The sequence below is a fragment of the Pogona vitticeps genome, chromosome 14 (genome assembly GCF_051106095.1).
Source record: "Pogona vitticeps strain Pit_001003342236 chromosome 14, PviZW2.1, whole genome shotgun sequence".
Lineage (NCBI taxonomy): Eukaryota > Metazoa > Chordata > Lepidosauria > Squamata > Agamidae > Pogona > Pogona vitticeps.
The window spans coordinates 6,715,001-6,726,452 of record NC_135796.1 but is presented as its reverse complement, the minus strand read 5'-3'; the positions used below and the strand labels follow the sequence as shown (position 1 = coordinate 6,726,452).

The window sequence follows — 11,452 nt, the reverse complement described above, 5'->3', positions numbered from 1 at the left end:
GTGCTCAGACCTGACAGGAGAGAGCCTGGATCTCTCAAGGTACCAGCAGCGGCCATCCAGCTGCCCCTTGGAAGACCACCAGGAGGGCCCTTCTTCCCTTCTCCATCCCTCTGTATCTGATACTGAAAAAAGATCTGCCACTGTAAATGGAGTGTTTGGACAGGAACTGCATGTCACTGTTAGATCTGTACTAAAGTGTCTAAAATCTTAAATCTTTTAAGATCATACAAATAAAAGGAAACATTCGGTAAAGCTAGAGGGGATAGAGTGGTAGCAGAGGGATTAAAAATGGGGCTTTCTCTGTAGCAACCCCTCCACTGTGGAACTTTTTCCAGAGGAAAGTTCGTTGGGCATCCAGGATACTCTCTGACATTTTAGAGTCCCAGACCAAGTGGCTTTCAGATTATGAAGCTGATGTCTGAAGTTTAAATGGTCTGTTTTTTAAACAATGTTGTTGTTTTTTAAATCTTTTCAGAATCGTATTTAATCTATTTTAAAAGAATGCTATGGTTTTTGGATTACTTAGGAGCCCCCAGGCCTTCAGAAGTGAAAAATACTATTAGTAGTACAGGTAGCAATAAAAATGCTGAAAATTCTTTAAATCCCACAGATGACAATGTTTTCTGTCCAGAAGTAGATCTGTTTGATTATGCTTAAGAAAAGGACTGAAATATTGGAGGGAGTGGGGGGGAGTTTTGCTCAGGAGAACCTCAAAGTCCTCTCCTTTCTCCATTCTTCCTAAATCCAGATAGGGCTTGTTCACCCATGTTGAAAGTGATCCCTAGGTATCCCCAGAGATGGAAAAGGGGGTTGTGAGTGAATGGAAAACTTTAAATTAAAGATTAACATCCATGACTGATGAGATACTGACCATTTATGTCTACACAACTACACCAAGAGGATTTTAGCCATAACCACCTTAATTAATACAACCCTGTAGAGAAAGTCTGTTTTCTTACTTCCAGGTCACGCCTACTCTCCATGCAGTCAACATGAGAACACCAGCTGCCTAATGCTGGTCCATCCATCACTATATCTTTAACTCTGACTTGTAGTGACTCTCCAAGGTTTCAGGTACTAGTTTTTCCTGCCCTACCTGAAGATGCAGGCTTTAAACTCAAGACCTCCTGTATGCCAACAATATGATACAATCCCTTCTTTATAAACTTAAAGTCCAGATACAACCTGTACCCTCCAGATGTGCTTGGCATATAGCTAGGAATAGGCACAGGGAATATCAAGTTGACAAAGGCCGACATAAACCCTTACCAAAGAAACCCCTTCATTATGACAAGAACAAAATTCAAAAAGATTTTGATAAGCTTGAGCGTTGGGCTGAAAATAAGTGAATGAAATTTAACAGGGATAAGTAAAAAGTTTTACATCCAGGGATAAGTAACAAACACACAGTTACAAGATGAGGGATACTTCGCTCAGTAATACTACAAGTGAGAAGGATCTTTGAATTATTGTAGATCAAAAGCTGAATATGAACCAACAGTGCAATGTGGCTTCAAAAGAGGCAAGTGTGATTTTCAGCTGCATTAACAGAAGTATTGTCTCAAAATCCTGTGAGGAACTAGTTCTGCTCTACTCAACACTGGTTACACCTGATTTAGAGTACTGTACTGTGTCCAGTTCTGGACAGCACCCTTTAAAAAGAATGCCAACAAACTAGAGCAAGTTCAGACGAGGGCAGGAATTGGAAACCAAGTCCTGTGAGGAAAAACTGACAAAACTTGGGAAAAGAAGAGTGAGGGGAGATATGATAACACTTTTCAAATACTTGAAAGGTAGTCATACAGAGGAGGAGCAGGATCTGTTCTTGATCATCCCAGAGTATAGGATACATAATAATGGCCTTAAGCTACTGAAAGTCAGACTTAGGTTGACTATGGAAAAACGTCTTTACTGTTAAAGCAGTATGACAATGGAACCAATTACCTCCGGCGCTGGTGAGTGCTCCAATGCTAGAGAAAATCAAGCATCTCTCCAATGAAATCAAGAGAAAATTGGACGACAATCTGTCAGATCTGCTTTGATTTGGATGCCTACATTCAGAAGGGGGTTGGATGTGATGACCTTGTAAGTCCCTTCGAACTCAATTATTCTTTGATTCTATGACTAAGTTGAATTCAGGAAGGAAGTCTTCAGATGGCACATAATTTAATTGTAGAATTTGCTACCACAGGGCATGGTGTTGACTGCTGGCTTGGATGGCTTTAAAGGGATCACAGATAAATTCATGAAAATAAAGCCCATCAGTGGCTACTTGTGAGGGTGACTGCAGTAGCATCTCACGGTTGGTGGACAGAAAGCATGGCAGCCAGTGGTGAACTGCACTGCTGCTTCCATCTTCTCTCGTACACATTTGCAGAGTGTGATGGTGGGAATGCAGCAGAAGGGAAACAGAGGCAAAGACCTAGTGCTCCTGGGTCCTGCTCCTGCCACCCATTTTGGAAATTGCCCCCAGACTGGTTCAAGCCTAAAGAAGAACAGGCAGACAGGGGCACATTGGATATATTCTAGCTGATCCTTGTCCTGCCCATGTCGGTACTTCGTCTTTTTTCAAGTTTCTGTGAAAAACCTCATTCCCTTGACTAGGAAAGTGCAAAGGGCTATACCTTGGGGTTAGGGAGCTATGCAGTGCCATTGGAATGATTTCTGGCAAATTTATTTGCCCATCTTCGTCCCAGAGGACACATGAGAAAGTGGAACAGAACACATAGATTAGGTACTAAGGCGTTGACATCTCCGCACCAACAAGGAAAGAGAAAACAAAGAAGGCAGTGAGGAGAAAACTGGACCTTATCCTCCTAAAATGAAATTCTGATCTAGTTATTTACTTGTGTGTGCGCGCGCACACACACACACACACACACACACACAGTCAGCCTCAGTAGTGCAACTGGTGAAGTTTTTAAAGAAGGGAAAAAAGGCCAAGTCTGCTCGCCCTGTTACACGGTTGGAAGTCACTACCTTCAGACTGCAATTTTTAAAGAAGTGCAGAAAAGCTGTTACTCTTGGTGTCCTCCTTCAGAGATCTTCCTCAGTCCTCAAATACTGTACTAAAGTGTGCAAGATGTATCTTGTGCTTCAATCTGAGATGAAACAGTCAGTCTTTTTATACCTTGTTCTCATTATATGGTATTGATGGTTTTGATTCCACTTTCCTGGCTTTTGATTGCATTGTGCCTATTTTTTTTTAACATTTTAACCTTAGTTTAAAATGTTTTTAATGGGGTGCCTCTGTGAGTGTCCAGGGCTTTTTGCTCTGCCCCTTAGTCGCCTTGGAAATGAACAAGCCATTCAGCAATTTAGCATCCGGCCAAATATGATGGAAATCCTTAACATCCAATAAGGAGGCTGCTGGAGCATGATAAGCTCCTGAAGGGGTTCAGTGCGTCATTTGTTCAAAGAACCAGCTGCCACTGGAGGCTGCATTTTGTCTCTCGCATCAGGGGCAGAAGGTCCTGCTGCACTCCTGCCTGCTGGGGGGTTTCTCAGGAACAACCAACTGGCAGCTGTGCGAGCTGAACGTTGGACTCCTTGGGCCCTTGGTCTGATCAGGTGTGGCTTTCCTTGCCTTCTGTTTTCAGCTTGCTTCAGCCCTGGACGGCAGAACCACAGGTCTGGCAGATGAAGCATGTTCATAAAAGTGAAGTCCATCATTGGCTACTTGTCAGGTGACTGCACTGGCATCTCATTGTGGTTGGTAATGCCGAAGGCACCCCAGCCAATGTTGGGCTGAGCCAGATAACCCTGGTTTAAATCCTTATGTGTTCACTAAACTGACAGGGATGATTATGGCTGTAAGGCAGAGGTTCTCCTTTTTAACACCTTGGGTTCTACTATTGGATCCATATGCACACACATGTGATTCCAGGAAAGCAAAGATATACACACTTGCATGCACACACACACACACACACTTCCCCTACACACACATGCACAAACACAGAGAGCCCTCTTCCTCGCTCACACTCATCTTCTTGTGTGTTTATTCCTCAGAAATCTCCACTGAGATTATAAATTACCTGACAATTCTTAAAGTGGAAGCTTGGGAAGCTTGGGAACAGCAGACAGACAGACAGACCCGTAGATCATGAGCTGTAGTGAAAATGGGGCAGAATCCTTCTGGCTGGAGGGCATGCAATGTTGAAGACTATGCATGACCTAAGACAGTGGTTTCCAACCTTGGGTCACCAGGTATTCTTGGACTACAACTCCCAGAAATCTCAGCCGGCACAGCTAGTGATGACGTCTTCGGGGATTTTTAGTCCAAGAACTGCTGAGTACCCAAGGTTGCAAACCACTGACCTGAGGCCTGGGGGTGAGCACCCCATCCCTACGGAATAGCAGAATGCAATGAGGAACAACTCCTGCAGGCAGAACAGCAGGTTCCCAGTCCAGAGCCATCTGAAAAGAGTTAAGTCCCTCCCAGTAACACCTTGCTTGATTGTGCCTAACATAACCATGAGGAAGTTTTGCAGCCAATTCCCCATCATTCAGGAACAGGACTGTGGTGCTTCCTTTAAACTGAAATGGCTGGTCTTTACATGCAATAATGTGTGAGGACCTATGGGGTAGTGCTAGGTTTGGCTTTGAGTCTTGCCCCTACCCTTTCTCCAGCCCAGACTAAGATCCACATTTACTGTGACGTTATGACATGTGTGAACGGATGAGCTTGCCTGGATCAGGGGGAGGGAGAGAGATATGAGAAGGTGCTACATTCCAATCCTAGCTTCATGTTCCTGCCCCTTACAGTCTAGTATGTGTAATACAGTCCGAGAGCAGGGAGACCAAGTTTCAAACCTCTATGCTGCCAAGAAGCAGGGAGCCCTTGCGCCAGTCCCTCCGCTTCTTCCTCTCTCATCTGTCTGACTTATTTATCTTCAAGAGTTACTGTTTGGATAACGAACTCCTGGTCCTGAACTGCTTGCATGAACCGTGGGAAAGAAACAGGGCATAAGAGAGAAGGAAAACCTTCCTTGCTTCTTGCATCTGTTCAGTGCCCAGATTCACCTCCAAACAGCTTCTCTAACTTGCAGTCTGTAACAAGGTCAAGGAAGAGCACCTGTTTCTTTCCAGCAGAGTCCATAAAAATCTGACTTGGAAAAGGCCCAGCAGTAGTGGGTTTGCCTATTCTATGCATACACAGTCCATGTGCCTTTTACTGCATACGACCTTAGGAGACTGCTAAAATGTGCTCTCTCTTTTGATGTACCCCCTAATCTGAAATGCATGGCTGTTGTCTCTGGTTACCAAAAGTTTTGCATGGTGAGGGGCAGGCAGACTTTAGGCTATAGATGGTTGGTTGCTTTGTTGTTGTTGTTGTTGTTGTTGTTGTTGTTGTTGTTCAACAAAAATCTCCCTGAAGTCATCGGCCAGCATCTAGTATGAAAAACATGCCATAAAAAGAATTATCAGGCCACAAATTTGTTATGAAGGTTCAAAATGGAATGGGATTTAGAGTTCTTCCACGTAAAAATCCAGCCCTGATGGCATATATCGAGTTTGCTTTATTTCAAAATTATAATTTAATGTGAGGTGAGGTATCAGATAAGTCATTTTCTCGCATTATGACCATTGGTTATGGTTAATAATATTTAGCACAGGAAAGAACAAATTTAATCTTGACAGATTTACACTATTATTGTTTGGTCTTCAACAAAACTCTAGCCAGAACTGCTGACAATAATGTGATGTTCCTTGTTATGCTAAGTGTTCTTCATTTCTGAAGTCTAATTAAGAGATTAATTGCTAAACTGTCACTAAACTTTTATTACTGTTACTATATTATTTTATGCTTTTGTGCTTGTTTATGTGCATTTCAAATACTATTTTTAGGACTGGTCTTCTCTACGCTTTTGTGTACAGACTGATGGACTACAAAGCAATAAAATATATATGTATGTATTATTGCTACACTATTCCTTGATCTACTGCAAATTTACTAGAGAACTACCAGTAGATCCAGGTCTACCTGCTCTCCATCCATGACCTAGTATAATCACTATGGTTTAACCCAGTGGATGGGGAAATCCTTAGAAGGGGAATATGTTTGTAAATGTTTAGTTTAGAAAGGAAATCAGCTGGAGAGAAAAACAGCTTCCATTGCCATGGAGCAGGAATTAGGCCCTTATTGACTTGATTTAGGTAATTGAATTTCAATGCATGTGTACGGGAGAGTCAGCAGAAAGCAAATCCTGCTAGTGACAGTATATATTTGCATCTATCTTTGCATTTTATTTGGAGGCTTAAGGTTTTACATATGGAACTGCCTGCCTTTGTGGATCATTATACAAAAGAAGATCTGGGGAGATAGGGATGTCACGAGATTTAATTCCTAACTCTTTGAAATAAAGAGACTTTGTAGGATTTGTTTGCTACAAACAGCTCCTGCTTTGGCACCTTGTGCATTGAACTCAGGAGACATATATTTATGCATCATCCAGTCTGGGCTATGTTTGTGTTATTGTTGTTTTTGTTATTGTTATCTCATTTGGAATTTCAGATATTTGTAATGTTATTTGTGCCACAGAACAAAGACAGGAGTAGCAATAGCAACAGAAAAATTCTGTTGCTTATGATAATTATATTAAATAGCATTCAGTACATACTGGAGCATTCAAAGCACTCCTTATCACGACATGAAATCTTCCTGCAGCATTGTCATATTAACATTATTGCTCTCAAATTGCGGAATGTGTGTGCGCAAGGGAAGGGGAAGTGAAGAAAAGCTCCATATTTGAGTCCATTGCAGAGAAACATTGAAAATAGATAGTGTTTGTATTAATAGCAGCTGCGCCAACAAAGAGCCTAGAAGTGTCTTCGAGACTAACCGATTTGTTATAACATTTGTGGACTACATCTAACTTTGTCAGATGCATGAAAGATTTCCCCAAAACCAGGAATAGATAAGACTCACAAAAACTTCACTCAAAGGTGACCTTTCAAGTTTAGTCAGACTCTTTATCAAACTGGACATTGTAAAGTTGGGGACTGTAGAAAAGTTCAAAAATCATCACAGCTAGATGCTGAAATGTCAGTATATGTTATTGAACCAAAGTCCTGTGATGGAGGCTGCAAACTTAGCTGGAGGTGTGTTCCTTTTAATATTAGGTTTGCCTTCAAGAGATATAGAGTGCAATGTACATGGTTGGGGAGGAAGCTGTAAACAGCAAGGTCAAAGGGAATACCCAACTTATTGACCGTAATAGGTGCATTAGTAACACTAGCCAATCATGCAGTTCATGCTGATCTCTCATTTCCCTCCTTGTTAGCACCAGCCAGAATATAAGAGGCCTCAATAAAGGAAGCCACAGCCTTGGAGTTGGGAAGAGCCGACCAGGGCTGTTGAGGACAGGACTTTCTGGAGGGTCACCAATCCATAGGGTTCCCATAGTCCAGAACTGGCTGTATGGCATATATAACCACCACTAGCAGCAGCTACCCAGAAGCATTCCCAATTCATGTTTCTCAAAGTGAACCTCTTAAAGAGGTTATGGGCAGTAACCCAGAAGGTCATGCTTCCAGACTAAACCCCTCAAAGGAAGTTAATCCTGTGGGGGGTTATCTGGTTCAATAGATTTCCATTGATAAATGTGATAACTTTGGGTGAGTAGTAATTATTGGAAGATCCAGCATGGTGCAGTCCTTACAATGTCCTACTAGGACAAGGAAGATCAGATTCCCCTCCGCAGGACCTTTATACTCACTGGGTGACTCTGGGCCACTGAAATCTTTCCCAGTCTAATCCACCTCACCAGATTTTTCTGAGGGAAGGGACCCTGAACACCACACTGAACTGCTTAGAAGGGGGGGGGTTGATGTGTGTGGGTGTTTGTGTGTGTAGTTTTTTGGCTCTTCAATAGTTTTAGACTTTATCTTCCGGATAATCCAGGCAGCATGACCAGTGCTACGCAAATTGCAGTCCAGAGCATCTAGAGAGCCAAAAGTCCCCTTTCCTGACTAGAGGATGATTACTTCTTACCCCTCACAACTGATGAAATTTTACACAGGAGGAAAACAAGAACTGCAAAGGCAATCTGAGGACCTGACTGCCTGTGAAAATCGTTTCCTCCAACTCCTCCTATATGGAACAACATTAACCAGGGTCTTTTTTTAAAATCAAGACATTGTAAGTGGCTCATCTGACAGATTAAAAGACTCAAGGACTGGAAGCCGGCATAAGTCCCTCATGTGCCCTGGCTGTTTTCTAATTCTGGTCAGCCGAGAAGGTGGGCCACGTCATCCTCCAGGTGGGAAAAGGATCCGTCCCTCCCGAGTCGGAGAGGAAGGCCCTGGGCTGGAGACTGGAAGGTCCCTCTTTTCAGAAACAGGGCATCCCGTGTCAAATCGAGGAGGCGCCGTGAGAAGAGCTGTTGTGTTTCCCAGGATGTTCCCCTTCAGCCTCCTGGGGTGTAGACTTTCACCTGCTCCGGAGTTTGTCAGCTGGTTCTCTGAGGAACGTCCCTAATAAGATCCTGAGCCGTTTCCCCTCCCGAGAAAGGAGGCGATCCCCTTGGAGTCCACCCGACGGCTCCTGAGGAACACCTCCCCTTCTGCCGACCCTGCAACAGAGAGCGGAGGTTTACGTCGCAAAGAGCGGGCGGGACCTCACACGAGCCGAGCACGGAGGAATTAGTTACGGGGGGGGGGGGGACCCGACTCTGAAGCCAACCTCGCCCATCCTCCACCCGCGAGGCCGTGGCCCGTCGGCCCTGCCGCCTCCTCCTCCTCCTGAGCAGGGAGCAGTTATAAAGTGCAAAAAGGAAATTGCGGCCCCCCTCTTCTTTGCTCGTTTGGGGCAACCTTCGCTTTTCATCTGCGCTCGCCGGGCTGTTGTCATCGTTAAGGATCGCAGCTAAACAAAGTAAAGTTATGAGAGGTTTAAAAAAAAAGGGGGGGGAGCTTTACTACATAAATGCGTCTGTGATGATGTGATGGGGCAGGCACTGTTGTGTAGTAGTGACAGTGTTGGTGAGGCAAAGGTTCGAAGTCCTATGCAACCCTGAAGCGCACAAAGTCACCTTGGGCTAATCTAAACTACTCACCCACTACCTTGGAGTAAAGAAAAGTTACCTCGGAGACCACCTTCTGTGGCAAAGACGGTCTTAGATGTGGGTTTTTACTCTACAGTACTAAGGTCTGATAGTATTCATTTGGTTATGATGGGGAAGAGTGGCTTCTCTGTCGTTGCCGCCGCCACCACGTTCCATGTTCTTTCCATTAGATCAAGTGGGCTTCCCATGTTGGAGGTTTCCCTTGTCAACCAAAAGCCTACTTGTTCTTCCAGGTGTTTTCCAGATGATTTTCCAGCCTATCAGTAACCTCTTACTGATTTTAAAGACTTATTTTCAATGAGGCTTTTATTTAATGATTTTGTTCTTTCTATCGATTGATTCCATGCATCTTTTAAACCAGTAAACTCTTGCCTTTTTTAAAAATAAAAATTTGTACAAAGTGTCTTTCATCAAATCTGAGAGAGTTGTCTGCATGCATATGGGCACCATAAGCTGATATATTATCTTCCCTCCCATTATCAGTTGCCTTTCCCGAAACTGGCAACCTCCAGATGTGTTGAACTGTAATGCCCATGGCCCTCATCCGATTGATAGATAGTGGAATCCAAACTTCCAGAGGGTTCTGGGGTGGAGGAGGAAGGAATTCAAATAAGTGTGTTTGGTACACATCCAACAACCTGAAGTTTCCCTTCAAGCTTACATCTCATCCTGTCTAACTAATTTCTGATGAAGAGAACTGTATGCGCATCCCAGGTTTGCAAATGATTGTGTTTATCCATTAATTCTTTTCATACCTACTAGTACATCAAGGAACATCTCATATGTACACTTCTAAAGTGATTGTTTTACATCGTGTTTTGCTATAGACTGGGACTTAATTCTAAGCTGGAACTTTTCAGACTTTAGAAGGAAATGCTAAATGTACATTCTACATGAAAAATAGTTAAGAAACAAAGTGGAACACTGAATGATTGAAGTCACTTTGCGAAATGGCCACAAACACACAGAAACATGTGGAACACATGTTTACTCTAACATGCATGAAGGTACTTGGTATTCATGATGAGTCTAAATATGATAATAACACCTGTAAAGACAGCTTAATTTCTACTGGTGGTATTTATTAAAAAAATCATGCTTTGATGTTAATGAACCAACTGTCCAGGCATTAATAAAGTTGCAAAGTTCAGTCACTGATCCGAAATGTGGTTGGTTCAGATGCATGTCATAAGTTCATGGAATATTTGACCTACTAGCCACAATGGCTAATGAAGCATCTGTCCGCAGAGGCATATACTTCTGATTACAAATACTGGGGGACAAACGGCAGGGAAGGGTCAACACTTTCATAGCCTGTGAGTTTTCTTCAAGGGGTGCCTCACTGGCTGCTGTTAGAAAACAGAGCCCTGGGCTATTATTGATTGAGCTCTAAACACCATATGCTTCTCTAACTGTGGCTTGGCTGAAACTCCCATCCGTCATCCCTAAACACTGGCTGTCCGGAGAGTTGGCTTCCAGTGACATCTGGAAGGCTATCGTTCACACTAGCACTGTTTTAGTCATTTATAATATAATACACCTTGGTCTCATCCAGCAAGATGATAGTTATTTTCCTCATTGTAAAAGCACTTTACAGTCTAGCGTCAGTGAGCCTTCTCCACAATGCTATAAAGCAGGCCACTAGACTTGTACAACATAAAACAGAGGACATGGGAACTTGCTTACAATGGCTTTCCAAGTGGGGCACAAGGAACACCTGTATCCTCTTAGCTAGTTTCTTAAAGGAAATGTTCTGGGTCCCAAGAGTCATGATTTCTGCCAGACATATGGCTGTGTGGGTGTCCATAGTTATGTACGATGGAATTTAAAAATGCACACAGAAATCAAGAGAGACACTTTTGTATGCTTTTAGGGCTTTCATGTGTTGTGTAAACCAGGAGCACTGAAATCACAATGCCAGCCAACGGTGGCAGCAACACGAGAGATCCAGGATCCATTCCTAGATATAGCTCTTCAAGTGGTGCCACCTTGAAAGACAGAGTCGGCCTAAATAAGTGATTTTATCAAAAGTAGTAGTCATGGCCATAGTGGCAAGTGGCCACAGCGCTGTGACCTCATTATACCATACTGTCACCAACACTAACTCCTCTACTGCAACCATTACTGTGAAGTCCAGTTTACCAATGCTCTGCTCTTTGATCTTTCTCAACATATATTTGCAGCTCAAAAAGAAATCTTCATCTAATAGGATCAAGTCGCCCAATACCAGTCTCCTGATCAGAGGGAAGCATCTGCCGGGGTTCTCAGCTGTCTCTGTCTCCTCCGAGTCCCTTCGTGGTCCCCAGAGGAGCTAAGGAGAGGAGCTATTCCCACTCAGTAAAGGATAATGCAAAGGTGTGGAAGCAGCTAGGACCCCAGAGGAT

General features: G+C 43.3%; 1 long non-coding RNA gene across 1 annotated transcript in view; it reads right to left on the bottom strand.

Moving 5' to 3' along the window:
* Window positions 1-2,383: 2,383 nt before the first annotated feature.
* LOC140702742 (uncharacterized) overlaps window positions 2,384-11,452 on the bottom strand; it is a 16,204-nt gene continuing 7,135 nt past the window's right edge. Inside the window, exon 2 of the long non-coding RNA XR_012081993.2 lies at window positions 2,384-8,576. This is a non-coding gene — a long non-coding RNA (uncharacterized LOC140702742). The remainder of the gene's footprint in view (window positions 8,577-11,452) is intronic.